We start from the raw sequence: 23,832 nt of genomic DNA on the forward strand, positions 1-23,832 counted from the left end.
CAGGGGTTATGGGACCAAGCCTAGTGTTAGGTGTGCATTCAACAGGGAGTCTGCTTGAGATTCTCTCTGTCCCTCTCCCTCTACCCCTCTCCTCCCCTCTAAAATAAATAAATAAATCTTTAAAAAATATGTCTCAGCAGGTATCACTAATGGAAGGATCATTAGCCAGTAATCAGAAAACAATGCAGTTTGAAATCATTAAGAACATGGAAGGGTGAATCAACACAAAGGGAAAGAATGATAATAAAAGTTTTTCCTAAAGACTCACAGAACTGTGAGAAACAGATATATAGTCATTGATATCAAACTAGTCAATGGTGGCTCAAGATAAAATCAGTGACCTAAAAAACCAATCTGAGATAATTACTCATTGAAAGATAAGAGATGGAAAACATAAAAGCATGGCTAAAGACTTGTAAAAGAAAAGAAGATTCATCCTGCTATCTACTGTGCAGTAACAAAGCACCCCAACACCCACTGGTTTAAAACAATAACATTTTATTATACCTAAAGATTTTTTGGGTCAGGAATTCAGACACTCCTGAGCTGGGTGATATTGATACATCACACAGTGTCGAATGTGATCTGGAGGGTTCAATATGGTTTCACTCATGTATTGCCCTTTGATGGGATGGTTGAAAGGAACAGTTCGACTGTCAGGTGGAGTGCCCACACATGAGCTCTCCACCACAGTGATCTCAGGGAACTCAGACTTTGTACATAAAGGCTCAGGGTTCCCAGCAAAACTGTTCTGATGGGCCTAGACAGAAGCTGCACATTTTTTTTATGAGTTAGTGTCAGAAATTCCAGGACGTTACTTTTGCTCTATTCTATTGGTCAAACAAGTCCCCGAGTCTAGCATATATTCAAGAGGAGATGAATTAGACTCCATCCCTAAGAGAAATAACAAATAATGTGTGGCTATCTTAATCTACTACAATCCAATATTGGTGTAATAGAAATTCCAGAAAGAGAGAATAGAGAGAATGGAAAAGAGGTGATATTTGAAGAGCTAATGTCTGTAAACTTTTTGGAATTGATTAATGATTGAAACATCATTTGACAGTAATGACAAGTCCTGACCAGAATGAATAAAAATAAATGCAACTTTGGATACACTAATAAAACCAAGAAGCCCCAAAGACAAAGTCTTAGAAGCAAAGAGGAAAGGAATGGAACTTACAAAGAAATGATAATTAGATTACAACATATTTCCCATGACCAAAAATAAAGTCCTAAAGTTAATTAAATATTCTAAGAGCCAGAGAAAATAATTATCATTCTGAAATTTTATACCTAGCTAAACTATCACACAAACATGAGGGTAAACTAAAAAGTGTTTACATAGACTGAAAACATTTACCACCCACAGACCCTTTTTGAAAATAAAATCTATAAGTGGTACATTCCAGGAGAAAACAAACTGATCTCAAAAGAAAGGAGTGAGATGCAAGAAAAAAGGTGAAGAAGGAAAATAGCAAACTAGCATTGGCTAGATAACACAAAATAATGACCAGTCTATGAGGGAAATTGCAAAGCAAGATTGAACTAAAATCGAGCAATAACACGAAGGAAAACAATAACTTTCAGAGTGAAAGCACACAAAGACCCTTGTTCTATTTTAGGAAGTCAGTAGCAATAGTAATAGCCTTTATACATTTGTGAAGTCAAATATGAACTTTTTAAAATGTTAAGACATCCACTAAAATATGTGAGGTGATGAGTATGCCAACTAACTCAATTGTGGGAATCGTTTCACAATATGTTTATCAAATCATCACATTACACACTTCAATTATCTTATAATTTTCTTTGTCATTCATACTTTAATAAAGTCAGGGGGGAAAAGAGACCTCCACTATAAAGTGAAAACATGACAACTCTTTGCTCAGTCAGTTGAGTGGATGATTCTTGATTTTGGCTCAGGTCATGACCTCAGGGTCCTGGGATGGAGTGGCACCTTGGGCTCCACACTCAAAAGGGAGTCTGCTTGTGGACTCTCTTTCCCTCTGCCCTTTTCTCTGCTTGTACTGCGCTCTCTCTCTCTCTCTCTCTCTCTCAAATAAATTAATGGATAAATCTTTAAAAGAAGAAGAAGAAAAAATATTCATCTCAAGCTAACCTGAAACTCCTCTGAAAATTACTATATTCTATCCCACATAGCAAGTCGCAACAAACCCTGCAAAACATTATTATAGAGCTCATAGTCTCTGATCACAAAGCAGGAAATTAGGAACCAATAACAGATTAATAAAAACCATTCCCATACTTAAACACACTTTCGAATAATCCATAGGTCAAAGAGGCCATCTTAATTAAATTTAGAAAATATGTAAGACAAAACCAATAATGAAAAGACAGCATATCAAATTGTGCACTGTAGTAAAAGCAGGAAACTGTATAGCCTTAAATGTATATATTAAAAATGTAAAAATTGAAAATCAATGAGTTATGCATCCAACTCAAGATGCTGGGGAAACAGAGCCAAGTAAAGCACAAGACTCTGAAATATACCAAAAATGAGAAAAACAGGATGTCAGTTCAAGGAATCCATTATCCAAATAGCCCAGGTCTTCCTGTTCAATCTCCAAAAGCAAAGTTGACCTTGGGCTTTTGTGCAGGTAGTTTGTTTAAAAATAAAACCCTGGGAGCAAGAGTGTGAAACTGAAGAAACTAAGCAGAGGCGAGAAAGCCAGTGTAAATGTGTATCACTGAGCTGGACATTCCCATGGATGCTGAGTTTCATCACACCTGGGATCCTCTGACAAACCTCGCAGAATGTGCATCCGTCCCATCTGCCTGAAGGAAGATAGCATTTCTCCATCTCCACTATTGCACGGTACATTTTTCAGGTTGCAGAAGAATGAGTGGCAGGGGTCCTGCCGTGGTACCGTGAGTCCACATCAGACTTCAATTGAAAGAAGAGTGCTCCCTAATTAATGAATTCTCCCCTCTTCAGTTGTATATTCTACTTTGTCTGTTCTGGCACTTTCAAACATGCTGCTTGGCTTCTGCCAGCAGGTACTGCAGTATGGTTCATGTGTACTCTCTTTCCTCCTGGAATCTAGACTGTGTTTTCCTGCTTGTGCCATGCTGTGACTTGACCCTGGTGGTTAGTCTGGAGGCACTGAGGGAGGTAGAGATAGATCCTGAGAAAGAAAGACATGATAATAAGAAGTGTCTGTTAAGGGGAAAAATCTAGGCAAGGTGAAGCTTCTCGTCCTTATCAGGGTGGTGGGGCAGTGGAGGGGGAGTTGCTTCTGCCAGTTGGGAGAGGTTAGGAGAAGCAGGGGGTTCAAGATTCTCAGGTAATCTACCCAAATGCGTCCATGATGGGTCTCAAAGTCCTACCCCTTTCCTATCGTGATCTTGGTATTTGTTGTAGATTCAATCCTCTTTGTAGCTCTGCTACCCACAGAATTCAATCCTAGGCCCAAATGTTCTGCAGTCACCGGTGATAATACCTCCTTCAAATGCTGACACAGGGGTCTTCTAGCTTCCAAAGCCTGCATTGAGTTGATAATTAGCTGAACTAGAGCCTGTCATTTTTATGTATTTATTTATACCTGTCATTTTCTTAATTTAAAGCTTGTAAAACTTTATACAAAACCAGTCAATCTGATCCTTCCTATTATCATTGGCCCCTGCTATTCAAATGCCTTGCCTGTTTCCTAACTGAGCATCCATCCTGTCTTCATCTACACCTCACCCCAATTCACTTTGGTGAGAGTCTTGGTAATTATGATGTCAAAGGATCTCACCACTCCAACTACCACCAGCAATAGGGTCCTCATAGTGATCTTCCTGGCAAATAATTCAGTTCCAGAACTGTATCCTGAGGCTTTACCTTCTAGGGCTACTTATGGTACCAACTCTTGACCTGCCCACCACTCACCCATCCTCAAGCAAAGCTGAGGCAAAAGCTTGGAAGTAGAAAGCTTATTTGAGAAGTGATCCCTAGAAGTAGGACTATGGGAAAGAGAAATCTTTCCATTGGAATCAGGAGCTCAATCCCAGTAGGTGCCCCCTAAGGAACCCTATGGAATGTACCTCAGTATTTTTCATCCAACAGCCAGTAAGGGGGAGCATTTGTCCATCAGCTTGTATCCCCATATGTTAAGGGTTGTCTTCTGAGCTGCAAACTCCCTTATGCCTTCAGGTGGCAAATGAGTGAGGACCAGGTGGGTTCCTGCAGAAATAGGACCATCACATCATGGTATCAGAAAAGACCCAGGAAGAAAGCAGGAGATATTCATAGCAACGAAGTGTACACCTGCACAAATATAGAAATCTCAGCGGTGGATACCAGTTTAAAAAGCAGGTCATGTACAAAGGATCAGGAATCAAACTATCATGAGAGGTGGTGTAATCTAGTGGTTTTGAGAAGGAATTCACAAAGTAGACTACTTAGGTTTAAACGCAGACCTTCCCACTGACTCGCTATAGAATTTGGGGTAAGAGAGTTGGGTAGGCTTTCCGTGTCTCAATTTCTTCTTATTTATTTATTTAGAGAGAGCGTGAGTGGGGAGGGGAGGGGCAGAGGAAGAGGCTCAAGAGACTCTTAGGCAGGGCTCCATGTCCAGATGAAGCCCAACATAGGGTTGGATCTTACAACCCTGAGATCATGACCTGAGCCAAAATCAAGAGTCAGAGGCCTGAATGAGTCATCCAAGTGCACTCCTCATATTTAAAATGAGGTTACTAATAATGGTATCAACCTCATTATGCTTTTATACATATTAAATGAACTATTTTATATTGTTTGAGCATCTGTCTTCTGCTCAGGTTGCGATCCCGGGGTCCTGGGATGGAGTCCCACATCGAGGTCCCTGCGGGGAGCCTACTTCTCCCTCTACCTATGTCTCTGCCTCTCTCTGTGTGTGTGTGTGTCTCTCATGAATAAATAAATAAAATTGGGGATCCCTGGGTGACTCAGCATTTTGGCGCCTGCCTTTGGCCCAGAGCACGATCCTGGAGTCCCAGGATCGAGTCCCACGTCGGGCTCCCGGCATGGAGCCTGCCTCTCCCTCTTCCTGTGTCTCTGCCTCTCTCTCTCTCTATCATAAAATAAATAAATCTTTAAAATAAATAAATGAATGAATAAATAAATAAACAAATAAATAAATAAAATCTTAAAAAGAATAAACATAAAGAAGTGAAGACAATGCCAACTAAACACCGTATAAATCCTTGACACCAACAATGGAAGCTGGAAGACAATGGAACAGTAGTTTCAAAACCCTGAGGCAAAATTACATCCAATCTAGAATTTTATACCAAGGTACAAAGTAGAAACTACCTAATTGCCCTTCAGTAGGAGAATGATCAATATTTTGTCACTTACTCATTCAGCAATTAAAATGAATGAACAAGGCTACATGCCATAAATCTCAAAAACTACATTAAAAGAACCATTAGCACTTTATGAATCCAACTATATGACATTCTGGAAAAAGAAAAACTATGGAGACATAAAAAAAGATCATTGATTGCCAGGAGATGGGGGATGGGAAGGAAGGCAGAGCACAAGGGATTTTTAGGGCAAGGAAATTGCTTTGTATGATACTAGTATGGTGGATCTGTGTCACATATTTGTCCAAAGCCATAGAATGCACAAAACCAGGAGGAAGCCCTAATGTAAACTGGGGACTCTGGGTGATAATGAAGTGTCAATGGAGGTTCCTCGATTGTAGTAAATGTGTCACCCTGTTGGGGGATATTGATAGGTTCTTCATATTTTGGGGGAGGCTTGTGTATGGGAATTCTGTACTTTTTGCTCAATTTTGCTGTGAACCTAAAACTGCTCTAAAAAATAAAACTTGACAGGGGCACCTGGGTGGCTCAGTTGTTAAGCCTTTGACTCAGGTCATGATGCCAGGGTCCTGGGATCAAGCCCTGCACCGGTGTTCTCTGTTCAGTGGGGAGCCTGCTTCTCCCCCTCCGTCTGTCTGTAGCTCACCCTGTTTGTGCTCTCTCTCTCCCTCTCTGTCAAATAAATAAATAAAATCTTTTTTAAAAAGTTTTTTAAGTATAAAATCTTTTTTAAAAAAGGACCACTAGCATTTATTCTCCTGATGCAAAGATAGTTCAACATGAGAAAATCTAATTTTATTTTCCTATTACTTGATTATTGCAGGAAAGCCACAATCATCCTAGAAAAAGAAAAAGAGTCATTTAATCAAATTTAGCAATACTTCCTGGATTTAAAAAATCTTTAGTAAAATGGGATTTGACAGCAGTTTCTCAAAAAAAAAGTGATAGAAATATAATAAACATCTCAAACCAAAAGGCTTCTCATGCTTAATTGGTTAATTAAAAAAATTTCTTGCTTTTAGGAATGAGACCAATTCCCAATAAATATTTATTACATGAAGAATATCCATGGTCCTGAGCAGGTTCTTGGCATGGCATTTGACTGCCCAACAAACTAAAAATAAGTTTCAAGACCTTTTTCTTTCTTTCTTTTTTTGGTTTTTTTTTTTTTTGACAGAGAAGAACAAGAAGAAACAGAGAGAGAAGGATAAGCAGATGCTGTGCTGAATGCAGAGCCCAATGTGGGGCTCAATTCCAGGACTCGAGATCACGACCTGAGCTGAAACTGAGAATTGAATGCTTAGCCCACTGAGCCACCGAGCCACCCCACTTTAAACCCAAATGGAACCATGCAAAAAATACTCACCACTTTCATCCATAGCTTAAGTACCAGCACAATTGCAAGTTGCCAGTGGTCCTATATCTATATCTAATACTCAACATTAGAATTAATTGTACAGCTGTCTCTAAAACTGAAGAAGAGAAAATTATAAAATAAGTCTGATTTTATAGTCGGTAGCAATTTTTAAAAGATTTTATTTATTTATCCATGAAAGTCACACAGAGAGAGGCAGAGACATAGGCAGAGGGAAAAGCAGGCTCCCTGCAAGGAGCCTGATGTGGGACTCGATCCCAGGACTCCGGGATCATGCCCTGAGCCAAAGGCAGATGCTCAACCAAACCACTGAGTCACCCAGGCGCCCCCAATAGTTGGGAACAATTAACCCAAATAATATTCCTCACCACCCCTATGTGGGACAAATTTGATCTGCACCTAAAAGCACACAGATTTCAGACCTAGTAGAAAGTTTTCTAGCTCTATTAGCACAAGTAATTCAACTTTTGTTGTCATTGACAATTCAGAATTCCAAAGGCATCTTTCTTCCAGCCATGTCTCTAGAACAGGAGCACATGACTCAGAAGTGAAGACAAATATTTTAGAAATGTTTTGGAATCAGGAATAAACTTTAGATCATTTTCTTTTTGCCTCATCTCTAGCTCTTTTCTCCTACACTATGAGGAAGGGAATATACAACACACGTGGGAAACATGAGGCCAAATTATTTTGTCACAGTGTTTTACACTTGCAGTTCTGTTCCATTTTCCAGAAAAACTCTTGCTCCAGATATGTCCAAGGCATATTCCCTCTTCTTTCAGTCTGATCAAATATTACCTTAATAAAATAAGAACTGCCCCTCAACTCTGGGTGCTCAGCATTTCTTACCTCCTTACCTTGCTGTACGTTTTCCATAGCACTTATCAGTACCAAATACATTATATATTTATTTCTACAGTCTCTCCCAGTTACAAAAGAAGCTTTGTGAAGGCACAGGCTTTGTCTATTTTCCTCTATTCTTGCATTCCTAGTGCCTAGAACACCTAGAAGTTACAAAATAAATATTTGCTAAGTAAATAAATGCATCTATATTCTACAATGTGTGAGACACACAATCACTATTTTTCTGTAGCTAACCTAAATACTGGTTTTCCTCTGAAAATTTGAATGGCCTTTAGAATGTTGGGCACACTAACAGTAATAATGAGCAAATATATGACGTGTTAGTCACTAAACAATACGGAAGAAAATATAATGAAAGACCAGGAATTAGTAGCAGACTAAAAAAATTCTAGCAAGTTGTTTCCCTATGAAAATATTTTTCCCACTAAAAATGTCAACTGGATGGGACACCTAAGTGGTTCAGTGGTTGAGTATTTGCCTTTGGCTCAGGGCATGATTCCGGGGTCCTGGGATCGAGTCCCATGTCGGGCTCCCTGCAGGGAGCCTGCTTCTCCCTCTTCCTGTGTCTCTGCCTCTCTCTCTCTCTCTCTCTCTCTCTCTCTCTCTCTCTCTCTCTGTGTGTGTGTGTGTCTCATGAATAAATAAAAATCTTTTTTAAAATGTCAACTAGAAATACTTCTTTGGAAGAGATGACATGTGTAAATACAGAACTAAGATTTGAATAGATTTTCCTATTCTGATACTTGGAGCATTTTGTTGAAAAAAAAAAAAGAGCAGGAGGTTTTCATTCAAACAAATCTAGTGTGTATCCTGGCTCTGCCACTCACTGGGTGTGACTATAAGCATGCTATTTAACTTCTCTGAGTCTCTTCATCTGCAAAGCAGGGGTAAAATGAACCTAATCAGGACTCTATTCCTCCCCTGGGTTCTCTAAGGAGAAAATTTCAGTAGTCAGCAAGTTGCCCAGGCCAGAAAATGAGTGCTATCCTTCATACCTTCTCTTCTTCATCACTATCCCTCACCTACCTGATTAATAAAATATTTCAGTTCTGCATCATTAAGGCATCTTGAACCCATTCACTGGTCTCCATCCACACTACCACCTGCCACTTCCATGGCCCAGGTCATCATCACCTCTTTATGTGAATTGTTGGAACAGCCTCTTGGCTGATTTGATAGCAAGCAGTTTCCCTCTACTATGACCATGTCCCCTCCATTCCCCCGACAACAGAGGGAATGATCACTCTGGAACACAAACAAACATGGGAATAAGAAGCAGACATTTGCCTCTTTTGCTGGCAGTTTAATAATCTAAGCGTTCTTTCCACTTTTGTCCATGTTGTGGGAGAAGTCCACATTCTATGAATTTGGGTAAGAACAAAGCCACCTTCCCACTCTCACAGTCTATAGGAGTCAGACATTCTCTGGCAGCTAAGTTACAGGCCTGTGATCAGGTATGGCCAATCACACACACTCACCTCCAAAACTCTATTGAGGAAGTGACACCAAACTGCAGAGACAGCTAGGAAACCACCCACCTTGGTGGCAGTGGAATCCACGAGGACTGTGGCTCTGCAGTGGTGTTCATCCATGGAGCAGTGGAGGTTACAAAGCCCTGGGCAACCCTCAAGTGTCCCCTCCCTTTTCTGGAGCTTTGTACTATTGCTATTGCTTTACTGTGGCTCAATAAATTTTGCTCTGCTGCCCAATAAAAAAAAAAAAAAAAAAAAAAAAAAAAAAAAAAAGATTACAAAGCCCTGGCAGGCTTGTCCCTGTTGCCTGGCCTCCTTTAATCCATATCCATTTTCTCAGCTCTAGGCCTGCTGATATTTCCAGGACTTAGCCAATAAATATCCTCCCCCTAAGTTCCACTCCTGCCCACGTCAATCACCTATGCTGGCACGAAGAGCACTGCCTGCCTGGCACATCATGAAACACCCGCCCCCTCCAATGACCACAAGCCCTTCTACCACTTCCAGTGGCCTCATGTTAATACCCACTATCCTTAGAATGGCGTTTGGACTCAAGTACCGCTCACCTTTTCCTTTTATCATCCTAAACCCCGGCCACACATCCCTTCCCACCATTGAGCTAGCAGGGCAAGTTCTCTCTTGCTTCTGGACATGCTTTATTTTCTCTGCCTAAAATCTTCCTCCATTTGCATGTAAGCTTCCTTCTCTCCCTTTGCTAGAGGACTCTTCAGCTGGCAGGAACACAGCTAGAGGCAGAACTAGGCTCTCGGGTTTCAAAGAGACTGTTTTTACCCTAGCTTCAGTTAGAAAAATCCCAGAATGGGGCCCAGTTTGGGTCATGAGCTCACCTTTTTCATGCTATGGATAAGGAGTTGTGGCTGTCTAAAGGAGGTCATGTGCCCACATGTGTGGCCTGGAGGCTGAGTCTTTGACTGTCCTCTCTCTGCCCCCTTGTGGTGTACTTTTCCCACATAGATGGCCTAATTTCTAGCCATTTTATTTAGAAAAGAATTCCTGATCTCTGATTGTTGAGTGAGAGGTATGAAGCAGAGAGAATGCATTAGGCATTTTTGGAGAAAACAACAAAGATAGAGCTATGTAATAAGGAAGAAGCTAAAGTGGCGTGTTGTGCGTTGTCTGAGGGCAGTGGAAGCTCAGGACTGGGCAGGAATTCCAGAAGGTGAGAGAAGAACAAATCCAAGAACTTGCAGGTGTTTTATAAATCTGCCTAGGCTTGGTGGCAGTCAGCACCATCTATAGATGGAAAATCATTCCCCACCCCCACCTCTGAATGCTTTAAGTGACTAGAAGTCCAATGAATGTGAGATTCAAAGTTAGGCAAACATGAATTCTCAGTCCTGGCCATTGCAAGGCCAGTCAAGTTAACTTCTTTGAGATTCAATTTCTGCATTTGTGAAATAAGGATAAAATACCGTTCTCAATATTAAATGTCCAAAGCAAGGTGCAGAACTCTGTGTGTAGTATGGTTCCACCTGTCTTTTTAGCAAAGGAGGTGGTATATGCATCAAATATCAATAGGTATGCATGAAGTAGAAACAGTGCTTACTTCTGGGAGAGGAAGTGAGTGAGATATTCTGCTATAGTATCTTCCTTTGTCTTTGTTGAATTAAATACTAAGTATGCAATTTAATTTTAAATAATTAAATAGTTGCATAAAGTGCCTGGGTGGCTCAGTCGGTTAAGTGTCCGCCTTTGGCTCAGGTCATGATCCCTGGGTCTTGGGATTGAGCCCCACAACCAGATCCCAACTCATTGGAAACCTACTTCTTCCTCTCCCTCTGCCCCTCCCCTCCTTGTACTCTCTTTTTCTGTCAAATAAATAAACAAAATCTTTTAAACAAAATAATTAGATAATTGCATAAAAATATCTATTTCCCTGGTGCCTGGGTGGTTCAGTGGGTTAAGCATCTGACTCTTGATTTTGGCTCAGGTCATGATCTCAGGGTCATGAGATTGAGCCCTACATGGGGCTCCTCACCGGGATTTTCTCTCTTCCTCTCCCTCTGCCCTTCACCTGGCTGGCAGGCACTCTCTCTCTCTCTCAAAAATAAAAAAAAACCTAAAATAAATAAATAAATAAATAAAATCCTTTTCACAAAGTTGTTGCCAAGAAACCCCCATATATGGGCTTCCAACCGATACTGGGGTTCTCTTCCCCTTTGCAAGGATTCATAACTCACTCCTCTGGATTAGCATTTGAAAGCTGGAGACCTTCTAGACCCACAGGTCAACATAAGGGGGTCACATATGTGTAAATCTAGCATGTATATAGTAAATGGGAATCAGACAACTTGAACCCATATCCTGTCAAGTTGAGATGGATGTCTCACCAAGTTATCTTCAAGAAAAGTCATGAAGTTTTAAGGTTCTTAGTTCATACCTCAATCCACAGCAGTTTAATTTTTAATAAGTACAATAATAAATGTTAAACAGTGAATAAGCAACTTTGAGACTTTGCATTTCTGAACATTGATATACAAGGAGAAGGTGGTCCAGTCTGAGCTAGTAAGTCTGAAAACTAGAGGAAATGTTTTAGTACTTCCAGAATAACCCTCATTTCTACACATCAGGAAACAGCTGTCTGTGACAGCATCTCTAACTCATTAACCATCACCTGCTAAGGTCTGCCCATATTCTGCACACTTTGCTCCCACGGGCCAATCATTTCACCAAACCAGCCTCTAAATCAGTAGCATACTTGTCCACCTGTTCATTTTTCCACTACCAAAATATGAACAGAAAAAATGGAACACAGGGTTGAAAGCAAGGGTCCTTCAAAAGAAAAATCTATTAACCCAGAATAACTAGTAAAATGCAGAAGCCACGGTGACTTACAAACCACTCTGGGTTGGATATTCATTAGAAGCAAACACATGAAATATATTGTGGTTCTAACTATATAACTCATACTGCATAAAGGTATTCCAAAGTAACAGAGGCCCGGGTACCTATCAAGTATTTATGTGGTTCTTCTAAATACATGTTTTATTTACCATAAAATATATAAAATATTTACCTTTTTTCCAAAAATATCCTGTGAATTATTCAAAGTCCAAAGAAAAATCATTTCATCATTTCTTTCCACAGGTAAAATAGGTTTCTTGGATCACTAGCAATTTTTTAAAAAAACAATCTTGAAATCCCAGGAAAGCATAATTTGGTAAAAATCAAACACCCACAGAGGAGGCTTAATTGTTTCAAAAGCTAGTATGAAAAATTGGCTGTCCCTATGGAAACTCAAAGGTAGTCATTGGGGATTAACAAATGGCACTAGCATGATGTGAGTATAGCACAGAAATTAAATATCATTCTTCTGTGCCCTACTAAACTAGGAGATGAAAAACGAAGGTTTGGAGGCATTTTTGTTTATCTAGAGTCACATGAACAGCAATGGAATTTCTTATTTAAGTCAAAACCATTCTGATAATGAAGCAAATCCTTGATGAATACAGTACTTCATTTCAGCCCCCTTATCTTTTTGTCATTATTTTTTTCCATTCTGTTATATATGTAACATGTAAATAGCATTCCCCCCCCCAGAACAATCATTAAGGAGACACCTTAGTATTTTACCTTGGAGTCACCGTTCCTCAAGAGAACATTTTCTTATACTCTTAAATTCATTGAATTACTCAGCCTCGCTTCGTACCAAACACACAGACCCCTGCACTGTTCCAACTCACATATGTTATAAACTGGAATTCTTATTCTCTTAGAGCCTTCATGATGTGTCAATGGTAATCTCGCTTTTAAGTTAGGAGATAACCAGATGTTTACCCATCTTAATTAATTTTCCCTTGGAAAATGTTCCTTCAATTATGTTTTGCATATTTGAATGAGTCCCATTTTCCACCTGTGTTCAAAGGCACCTGATTCTAATGGATTGATTCTCTAGGTTAGAGAAAGGGTACTTTGATAATGAACCTTACACATCTGACGTTTTGTAACCGAATTTAGCACCTCATTACCCCATTAAGACTTTTCAATGATATTGAACATCTGAAGGCTATGTAGCTGAAATATAAATCGAACCAAATTTATATTATAACTAAAATGATAGAGCCAAGGCAACTTCGCCCTTTCTTTGAAGTCCCTTTGAGCGGCTTTCCGTTAACAATGCTGGACGTTTCTCAGCCCATCATCTTCGCTGTTTTTGTGGGCACTTTTGTTTCTCTCTGAGTTTTCCTTTGACTCTCACTTTGGCCAGTTGAGTTTCCAACATGCACATAAAATAAAAGTTTGAAGGAGTTCCTCAGATCATCTGAGCCAATACCATGTTTCGTGTCTGGATCACTGGAGTAAGACCCGCAGAGCCAGAATTTTTCTTTCCTGCCTTATCCAAACAGCCTAATTACCATTCCTATTCCAGCTGTGAAAGCCCAGCCAGTGAGGAGTGAAAGGATTTTTCCCTAGTCCCAAAACAAGTGATTAGTAGCTGAGGATCCAGGCATCTCCACTGTCTCTGCAGGTGCCCATCAAATATTGCCCCATGAGTTACACAGTTGGGAGAAGATATTTTTCCATGCTCCTTCCTGGGAACAGCTGCAAGTTGCTGCAATCACTGATTACGGTCCACCTTGGAATGACTGTGTCCTAATGATTTTAAATCTGTTCCAGAAAATAGATTAAATAGGTATAATAGCGTGAGTGCTAATATTGGGGCTTTCGTTTTTTTATTCAGAGGGGTTTTTAAAAATATTTTTTATTTATTCATTTGAGACAGAGAGATAGACAGAAAGAGAGAGAGAGAGCATGAGGAAGGGGAAAGGCAGAGGCAGAGCAAGAAGCAGGCTCCCTCCTGGGCCAAGAGCCTGACTCTGGGCTTGATCTCAGGACCCGAGATGGATGGGGAGATCACAACCTGAGCTGAAGTCAGATGCTTAACCATCTGAGCCACCCAGGTGCCCCGAGATTTTTTTTTTTAGGTTAGTATGAATTATAGGAATTTGTCAGTGGGAGAGAGCTAGCCATCTAGGACAAACCAGTGCCCCTAAGATAGAAATGCTTAGGCATTGAATTAAAAGCAAGGACAGCTAGAGAATTAAAATTTGATACAAGAAATTGCAAGAAATTACAGACTAAGACTGAGTTACCATTTTAAGAAACACCTTTTTATAGAGTCAGTCATCAGGTTTCAGCAGAAATGAACAGATGGATATCATTCAACACAGGTAGGAAAGATTTCCTCATCTGTGAAACAGCACAGCACAACAGACATTTCAGGGAAAGCGAATTCCTCGTGCTTTTTTTCTCAGCTATTTCTTAGTAAAACACATTTTCAGAATTTTCCAATTCTGAAAATTTCTAACGTTTTCATACAGGTATTAGAATGACATGACTTGCTTTGAGCCTCCCACATAAGTAACTGGTCATTCCCTCATACGGTCCCCACCTTCCTGGAATGACTGAATAACCTTATACATCTGCTGTTCATGCTTCGTGGTATTTCAGAAATTTAAATTTTCCCATTTTGCTTATTTCCTTTTTAAGAGTCCTTTTTATTAATTTAAGAAAATATATAAATCTCAGGCTTTTTCTGTTTGTAAGTGCAAGCTCCGTGAGGACAGGGGTGCTGCCTACCTCGTTTGCCTTCTACCCTCAGCACTCAGAATGACACTGTTCCAAGAGTTTGCAGGATAAATGGAAAAATCGCAGAAGGAATGGAAAAATCACTTGCAAAATGTGCTTAAGTATGATGGCTGACAAATATAAATAAATCTCATACCACGTTGAGCTTCTAAAAAATAGAAGTAGCCTCTTAAAGTTGAAAATGACAGATCTGGAGCAGCTGGGTGGCTCAGGGTTGAGTGTCTGCCTTTGGTTCAGGTCCTGATCCCGGGGTCCTGGGATGAGTCCCACATCAGGCTCTCCACAGGGAGCCTGCTTCTCCCTCTGCCACCTGTGTCTCTGCCTCTCTCTGTGTCTCTCATGAATAAAGGAACAAAACGTTTAAAAAATAAATCAAAATAAATAAATTTCAATCCCCAGTCCTCTCTGCTGTGCTCCCCAGTGAAGCATCCACATGCATGGATTGGCTCCATTGCTCCCTAACTGGGTGACTTCTGAACTCCACCTCCAGCCTTGTCCTCTCTAGTAAATCGAAGACTCATATATTTGGAAGTCTGCTGGATATCTCCACTTTGACTTCCCACAAGTTTTATCTGTTCCTCCTCCCAAACCACATCTTTTTTATGATCTCCCTAGTTCCTGCAAGGACACCATCAAACCATTGTCAAGCCACTCAGGCTAGATTTCTCCAATCTCCACCCCACCCACTTCTCATCTCTTCAGTCCACTCCCACAGTCACCACTCTCCCCTGTTACAGCATCAGAACTGGTCCCTTGACTTCACTTACTTCCTCTTCTAATCCACATTGCATGCCACCCCTGAAGTATCTGTCCTTAAGTCTATCACATTGCTGTTTCAAAATCTAATACTCAGTGTCCCTCACTGCTTCTCAGTTGAGATGAAATTCTGTGATGGACACCTCAACTATTCTCCCCTGTTGTTACAGCGCCCGGACAGCAGGGCTCAATACTTACTGTCTGTGTGATCTTAGACTACACATCTCTGCGCCTCAGTTTCTCCACCTGAGAAATTTTCTCTTAGGTTGTGTAACGAGAACACGAGTTAACATTACATCAAGCAGTTAGAACAGTGCCGAGTACTTGGTATGTATTTATGTGTTTCTTCTTATGACTGATCTTACTTGGGCCCTCTCACCATTTCTCCAACATATCTTCACTTTTATCATTCCTGATCTTTTTTTTTTAAGATTTTTAAGATTTTTTAAGATTTTAAGATTCATGAGAAACACACAGAGAAAGGCAGAGACATAGGCAGAGGGAGAAGCAGGCTCCCTGAGGGGAGCCTGATGAGGGACTCGATCCCAAGATCCTGGGATCGGGACCTGAGCCAAAGGTAGACGCTCAACCACTGAGCCACCTAGGTGCCTCCATTCCTGATTTCTTGTTCAATTTCTTCTTTCTACCTTGAGTGACTTTTCTTCGCCTGAAATCCACCCACTTTTCAAAATCTACCTCAAATACCAGTGTTCCCTTGAAACCTTCACTTAAAAGATTTCTTTTTCTGAATTTGAGGTAATAGCCCTACCCTATCTTTATTCACAATAAATAATATATTTTCATATTTTAAAATCTCTGCATAAGACGCTATCTTACACAGAGCTGTTATATTCTTAAACTGACCTTCTCCCTGCAGCCATACTCCAAATGTTTTTTATGATGTTATTTTATTCCATTTGTAAGTGACTTTGAATTTGAAATCATTCTCGATAGCAGAAACCGGAAACAAAAACACAGCTTTAGAAAGAAATAAATTAGAGCTTTCTAAAAACATAACATTTTAGACTTCAGGAAGCTTTTTAAGAGAAAAGAGTTCAAATATTAATAAAGAAGTATAAGTATAAAGAATTTCTGAGGAATCTGAAAAAAAAAACAGACATAGCCTGATGCCAGCATCATACCATTTACTAGTATCTTACAGATTATTTTAAAATCTAGGGGATCCCTGGGTGGCTCAGCGGTTTAGCACCTGCCTTCAGCCCAGGGAGTGATCCTGGAGTCCCAGGGTCAAGTCCCAGGATCGAGTCCCAGGGTCGAGTCCCAGGGTCGAGTCCCAGGATCAAGTCCCAGGATCGAGTCCCACATCGGGCTCTCTGCAGGGAGCCTGCTTCTCCCTCTGCCTGTGTCTCTGCCTCTCTCTGTGTGTGTCTCTCATGAATAAATAAATAAATAAATCTTAAAAAAAAATGAAATCTAGATAACTTTTTTTCCCCTTCATTTTTTCCTGCTCTATTTGATGCATTGTGAGATTTTAAAGGTTGGCCACTCGTGGAGACAAATCACGCCTGGGGAAATTAGTCCAGGTGCAGCCAATTAATTGTGGAGTCAGACACTCCCCAGTGTAATGACTGTGTTCCCATTGCAGACTCTAGGCTTTTTCTCACATGATGGATCTTTGCTTTTAATGAGAGAAAAGTGTCCCCATGAGATTCTGACTTGGCCTCGGTTTGGGGTTTTTTTGTTGTTTTGTTTTTTATCTAAAGATTATGCACTTTCCTTTTTGTAAAAAAAAAAAAATTATTTATTTATTTATTTATTTATTTATTTATTTACTCATGAAAGACAGAGAGAGAGAGAGAGAGAGAGAGAGAGAGAGAGAGGCAGAGACACAGGCAGAGGGAGAAGCAGGCTCCAGGCAGGGAGCCCGACATGGGACTCGATCCCGGGTCTCCAGGATCAGGCCCTGGGCTGAAGGCAGCGCTAAACCCCTGAGCCACCCGGGCTACCCAAGATTATGCGCTTTCCTATAGAAAATCTGGCAGCTTAAGACCTTGCTCTCCCTGGTTTCCTGTTCTCTCTGGCTTTGGGGTCTTTATCAGTAGCAGATCCCCTCTGATGGTCCCTTCGCTCACCCACTTCCTTCAAATCAATGGCTACATACCATCTTCCACACAGTCCTCACTGGAATGTTCCTTCAGGGCAGAATCGCGTGATGGATCAGTCCATTCCCATGTTTTCCCAAGGGAACCAAGAGTGGCCTTCAGCAGTGGTCTATGGTGGGTCCTTCCCTCCTTTCATCTCTAGGTTGCCTTGGTTTCTCTCTCCCACTCTCCTCTCTCCAACCCCCAGGCCCCAGGCTTTTTTTTTTTTTTTTTTTGGCTTTTTAATATCTTTGATGAATATTCTCTTATCTGTGTTTATTCTAATAAAATGTATATTTTATCTACAGATGTTTGGTTTTGTGTGCATTTCTTAAAGCCTCACATAAAGGGTATTGGGCTTCATATATCATTTTTTTAAAAAAGATTTTATTTATTTATTCATGAGAGACACACAGAGAGAGGCAGAAACACAAGCAGAGGGAGAAGCAGGCTCCCTCCAGGGAGCCTGATGTAGGACTCGATCCCAGGACCCCAGGATGACGATCTGAGCCAAAGGCAGATGCTCAACCACTGAGCCACCCAGGGGCCTCTATACCATTCTTTCTTTAGTTACTCAGCACTGTGTCTTTAAGACATCCACCTTTTCCAGCTCCCACAGACAGTGCCATGGTGAACACTCATGTTCCACTCTGGGCTTGGGCGTGAATTCCCTTGAGAAATACCAAGGAAGAAAATTCCTGGAACCTAGAATGTACACACACTTAATATGATCACTTCCTGCCTGAATAGAGTGCCAACTCTCCAGATGGCCACACCAGTCTATATTCCCACCAACCACGCAGGGGGCTACCTCATATCCCCACATGGTAAACTCTACATCCCTAACACTCTGCCAGGCTGACGTGTGTCAAGCGGTATTTCATTGTAATTTTAACTTGCATTTCTGATGAATATTGTATTTGAGTAACTCTTCGGTGCTTGTTAACCTTTGGAGTCTTCCCTTCTGTAAATTGGCTCTTCATATTCTTAACCCATCTTTTATGTTGGGGTTCCTACCTTCTTCTAGTTAATTTGCAGACAGTCCCCTTCCTTATGTGTTAGGTTCTAGTCTGTAAGTTTTAGGCACCATCAAATAATTTTTTTTAAATATTTTTTTTTATTTTTTATTTATGATAGTCACAGAGAGAGAGAGAGAGAGAGAGGCAGAGACACAGGCAGAGGGAGAAGCAGGCTCCATGCACCGGGAGCCCGATGTGGGATTCGATCCCGGGTCTCCAGGATCGCGCCCTGGGCCAAAGGCAGGCGCCAAACCGCTGCGCCACCCAGGGATCCCAAATAATTTCCAATATCTGTCACTTCTAACCTTGTCCATGGTATCTTTCATTGAATGAAATCCTTTTTTTTAAATTTTTTTCTTTATTTATGATAGTCAGAGAGAGAGAGAGAGAGAGGCAGAGGGAGAAGCAGGCTCCATGCACCAGGAGCCTGACATGGGATTCGATCCCGGGTCTCCAGGATCACGCCCTGGGCCAAAGGCAGGCGCCAAACCGCTGCACCACCCAGGGATCCCTTGAATGAAATCCTTAATCTTGCTTTATGCCATGTGCTTGTAAAAGTGTAGAGGCCCTTTTGACCCCAGTCTAAGAAGATACTCTCTGACATTGTCTTCTATGAAATTTTAATGCACATTGAGGTCTTTAATTCATCTGGAGTCCACCTTTGCAGTAAGATTGGATATTACTTTTACTTTTCTTTATATGGTGAGTCCATTTTCCCAACATCATCTACTAGCATGCAGTCTTCCCCATTAGCTCGTAGTACCATCTTTATCATATATTAAGTCACTGAATTGTCTATTCTATTCCAGTCTATATTTGTTCTTATGCCAATATCTTTTTAAATTTATTATTATGTTTAAATTTTTTTCGATATCATTTTTTTAAAATTACTGTTGCTTTGTAGTATATCATAATATCTTATAGACAAGAACCCTCTTCCTTTTTCTGAAGACTGATTTAGCCATTTATGGATATTTATTCTTTCACATAAATTTTATAGTACATCCAACCAGGAATTTAAAATTTCCTTCAAATTAATAGGTTAAATTAGGAAAAATTGACATCTTTATATTAACATTCATCCAGGAACATTGAAAATTTAATTATTTGGATTCATTTCTACATCCTTTACTCAGTTTAGAATTTTTCTCTAAAATTTTTTAGAATTTTACCTTTTATTGAAATTATGAATTATATATCATTTTACTGTATTTTCTAGACAATTAATACAATCATTTTTTAATTATTAATTTTTGTAAGTTGACATATCTAGCAATTTTCCTAAACTCCCTTGATTGTTCTAGTAGCTTATACATTTATTCTGCTGGGTATTTTTAGGTAAATTATATTATCTGCAATAATGACATCTCTTTCTTAACCAAGCATTTTACATCATTTTTTCCCCTAACAAAATCACTAGAATTATATTAACCAGGAATAGGGCTAGTAGACACTCTTGTCTTCTCCCTATCTTAAAGGTTTTTTTTTTTTTTTTTTTTTTTTTTTTTTTTTAGTGTGGAATATATAACGATGGGAAACATACTCTCCTTTCCCCATTTTCCACTTTGTACAGAACCTCTGGATTTTTGGCTGGACTTATATCCATCCAGAATCAAGATTACCTTTCCAGCCTCTCTTGCAGCTAGATATGGCTTCATAGCTAAGTTCTGGTCAATGGGATATGAGTAGAAGTGAAATATTCATCTTTTGGTTGCAACTTTAAAAAGGGCAGTGGCATGATTTCTCCCTCCTCATTCTGCTGGCTGCAATATGCATATAGTGGTGATAGCTGGAGCAGCCACCATGAATCATAGAGATGTGGATACATGTCTATGTATCCACAGCCCCCTAGGGATGTCACACTAACATGACAGAGGCAGCTTGGCCCCCAAAACCATGGCATTGCTTTGTCAGTCCTCAACTGCTATTATACAAACAACACATTTAGAATAAGTACACCCTCGTGTTGAAATGCTGATAGGGCTGGATGTAAAAGTCTTAGCTGAAAGTTCATTTCTCTTCAATACTTTAAAAATATTAAGCCATTGTTTTCTTGTATCCAGTGATGCTTTTGGAGGTTTGAGTTTTGTTTCTTTGTGAGTGATCTATAGTTTGTCTGGAAATTTTTATAATTCTCTCTTTGTCTTGGATGTTCTTGAATTTTACTCTGGCATATCAGTGTGTGGGTTTTTGTTTTTTTTTTTAAGATTTCATTTATTTCCTCATGAGAGACACAGAGAGAGGCAGAGACACAGGCAGAGGGAGAAGCAGTGTCTTCGCAGGGAGCCTGATGGAGGACTTGACCCCAGACCCTGGATCAGGCCCTGAGCCATAGGCAGATGCTCAACCGCTGAGCCACCCAGGCATCCCATCTTGTTTGCTTTTTTTTTTTTTTCTTTTTTCTTTTTAATAGCTCTATCATATCTGGCACTTTATGAGGCATCTGTTCTGGTCAGAAATTCATCTTTAAAACCCTCAAAAGAATAGGGGTTGTGAGTAGGTAGGTAGCTCCCCTCTGTCATAATCAACTGGCCCTGGGGCTTTAGAGACACAGAAGTGAACACATTGCCAGCACATGGCTGGTCATCCCTCACCTAGTTTTATAAACTCCTTAAGTCCTTTGCTCTGCCTTGCTAATACCCCAAAGACCCCAGCACCAGAGACCTGGGCTGTAACAACTGATTTCTCTAGTGAAGAACCCATCAACTATTGACTTAAGGCCATGTAAGGAAGAAGAAAGAATGGAAATAGATGCTTGTCTACAACCTTTTGTCTCACTGCTCTTGCGCTGTCATCCTCAAGCTACTTTTCTTCCCTCCAATCTTCCCTCCATTTGACTCCTACCCATACAGAGGAGTTCACCATCCTGTCATCCCCCCAAGGAGGTTCATGCCATTTTTGTTAGTTTCTTGAATCCATGCTTTCCCCTCACTTCCAGTTTTCCTAAGGTTGACTTGACAGTAGGGAGCCAGCAACTTATCCTAGTTTACCATCCTTATGGGAAGCCAAAACCAGATACAGGAATTTTTTTAATGGCACTATGGAGATATTGGCATATTAATACTAAAACTTTTAGACCTGCAAGGAAGAAAAGATCCCTTCACTAGAGCCTGGAGAGGAATATAAACTAAGCCAAATGGGACCCTGCTGGACCCCTACTCACACTCTGTGTGTGGCTACAAATTACTCAAACCATCAACCATGCCATTCCTGGGAAAAGGTATGACCTAGAGTAGAAAAACATGTGGATTTCCCTAGAAAGTTCCCTAATGAGGCAGTCCCTTAACAGGTCCTGATGATGAACAGGATTCAGGTAAGAAGAGCAATCAAATAAAGCTTTATTTCCCATTACTGATCAGTATATCTTACAAGCACATTGCAAATTCAACACAACTGAAATAAGACTGTGCTAGGCATCCTCAGTTTTTCTTTCCTGAAATTTGCTCTTGAGACTTTAGGGAGGCCATCATCTTAACGTGTACTAGTCAAAGGACTCTTAATGCCTGCATATTCAATGCTGCTGAGTCAACATGACTTTGCTTAAGCTCAAGAACTTTTAGAAATCACAGCCTCTGGGCATTGTCTTAGCCCAGTGCCTGAAAGAAACTCTGGGGCTGTGATTAAACTGATGAGTGTCAGGAAAGAGAGAAAAAGTGCTAAAGTCTTACATGAGAATTTGCTGGGTCTGAATTTGTCCTCCTACCTTTTCTGGAGAAAAAGTAGAGATGTCTAGTTTTAGAAAACCCCAAAGGCAAACTACAGCAGAGCCATTCTAAAGAGAAAAATAGGGAAAATATCAACAGAAGATACTACTGTTGGCAATCAAACTGGATTGATCCCAAAATAATACCTTCACACACTCCCTTTATTATCTGCTGCTCACACTTCATTCTATTGTATCATCTACCCTTAGAGACACCTGTGCCCATTAGTATTAATTAAATGTGAATGTTAACAGGTAGAAAGATTTATAACTTCCTTGGCCTGACGGGTATGCTGTAGCTGAAATGCGTCAAGAAGGATGAATGGCCCAGTCTACCAAATGTGAATTACGATCTACTTCTCCGAATTGGCCAGAACATTTTAAAAGTATTTTGGGGAACTTGCCAAACAAGCCCTTTCCATCCCTTCTTCTGGCCCCCATTCTATTCCCGGCCACTATCATAAAAGAGCTGCATTTACATGAAGCAGTCTGTAAAATTTGGGCCCAGGTTTAAAAAGGGGAAGAAAAGTCAGTAGAAAAATCTAGTAATTGAGTGCCAGCTTACATGGTTGCAAGGAAAAACAGCATGGCCTAGAATCCCTTCTACTTGAACCACGGCCAATATGGAAAAACAGAACAATATATTCCACGTAATCTACCTATATAGATTTAAGCCAGGTCAGAAATAAAATGCTTGTCTTATTTTAGACAACGGGGCTAGACACCAGAAAGAATGGATGCCAAGATAGCTCTGAAATTTAACGACAAAAAAATAGAGAAAACAAGTGGGAAACTGACAGTCATTGCTCATCATGACACTTCATGTTATTTTCAAATCCAACTTTTCAAAACTTAAGTTATCTGGATTATGTTTTGCGGGAATCACATGAAGATCTTAAATCTTGATTTTACGTATTCAATCTACTTATAGGTGTCTGTGTGAATGTGACTTCACTATCCCCTTTTCTTGAGAGCTTTAGAGCATAACACTACAATTCCAGGACACTTTTCTGGAGAATGACTCGATGGATCAATACAGGGAATCCCCAAAAGATCCAGCAAGCCTTCCCTAGGAGCCATCAACAGTTGGTTTACATTTCCCTCCCCTCTTTAAATGTCTTGCCTCAAAGTTCTTGCTCTGCTGTCTCTACCAATCCTAAACTGTTCTATCATGATCCTTATCCAATCCTGATCAAGCCTATATTTTGAAAGCCCCACTTTCTTTTTTTTTAAGCTTTATTAATTTTTTTAAAGATTTATTTATTTATTTGACAGAGAGAGCAAGAGAGCCAAGCAGGGGGAGGGGCAGAGGGAGAGGGAAAAGCAGACTCCCCGCTGAGCAGGGAACCCGACATGAGGTTTGATACCAGGACCCTGAGATCACGACCTGAGCCACAGGTAGATGCTTAACCAGCTGAGCCACCCAAAAGCCCTACTTTCAACAAAGCTTCAAATTCTTCATAAAATCCACCTTGCTTTTCTCCCTTGAGATCCTGTAAACACTTGTCGTGTGCCCCCTTATTTTAGTAAGCAATAAATTTTGTCTTATCAACAGACTGTGTTGGTAATATTTGAGAAGCATTTGATAGTAGGTAACTTAATACAGCTACCTACTCAT

General features: G+C 40.3%; 1 protein-coding gene across 2 annotated transcripts in view; it reads right to left on the reverse strand.

Moving 5' to 3' along the window:
* The window catches only part of ST8SIA6 (ST8 alpha-N-acetyl-neuraminide alpha-2,8-sialyltransferase 6), a 238,396-nt gene that overhangs the window by 148,363 nt on the left and 66,201 nt on the right, over positions 1 to 23,832 (reverse strand). Inside the window, exon 4 of one of the 2 annotated variants that reach the window (XM_055331032.1) lies at positions 4,051 to 4,189. The exons of the other annotated variant lie outside the window; for it this stretch is intronic. The gene's annotated coding sequence lies outside the window, so the exon portion shown is untranslated. The remainder of the gene's footprint in view (positions 1 to 4,050; positions 4,190 to 23,832) is intronic. 2 annotated transcript variants of the gene reach the window in all.

The sequence above is a fragment of the Nyctereutes procyonoides genome, unplaced genomic scaffold (genome assembly GCF_905146905.1).
Source record: "Nyctereutes procyonoides isolate TBG_1078 unplaced genomic scaffold, NYPRO_anot_genome, whole genome shotgun sequence".
NCBI lineage: Eukaryota > Metazoa > Chordata > Mammalia > Carnivora > Canidae > Nyctereutes > Nyctereutes procyonoides.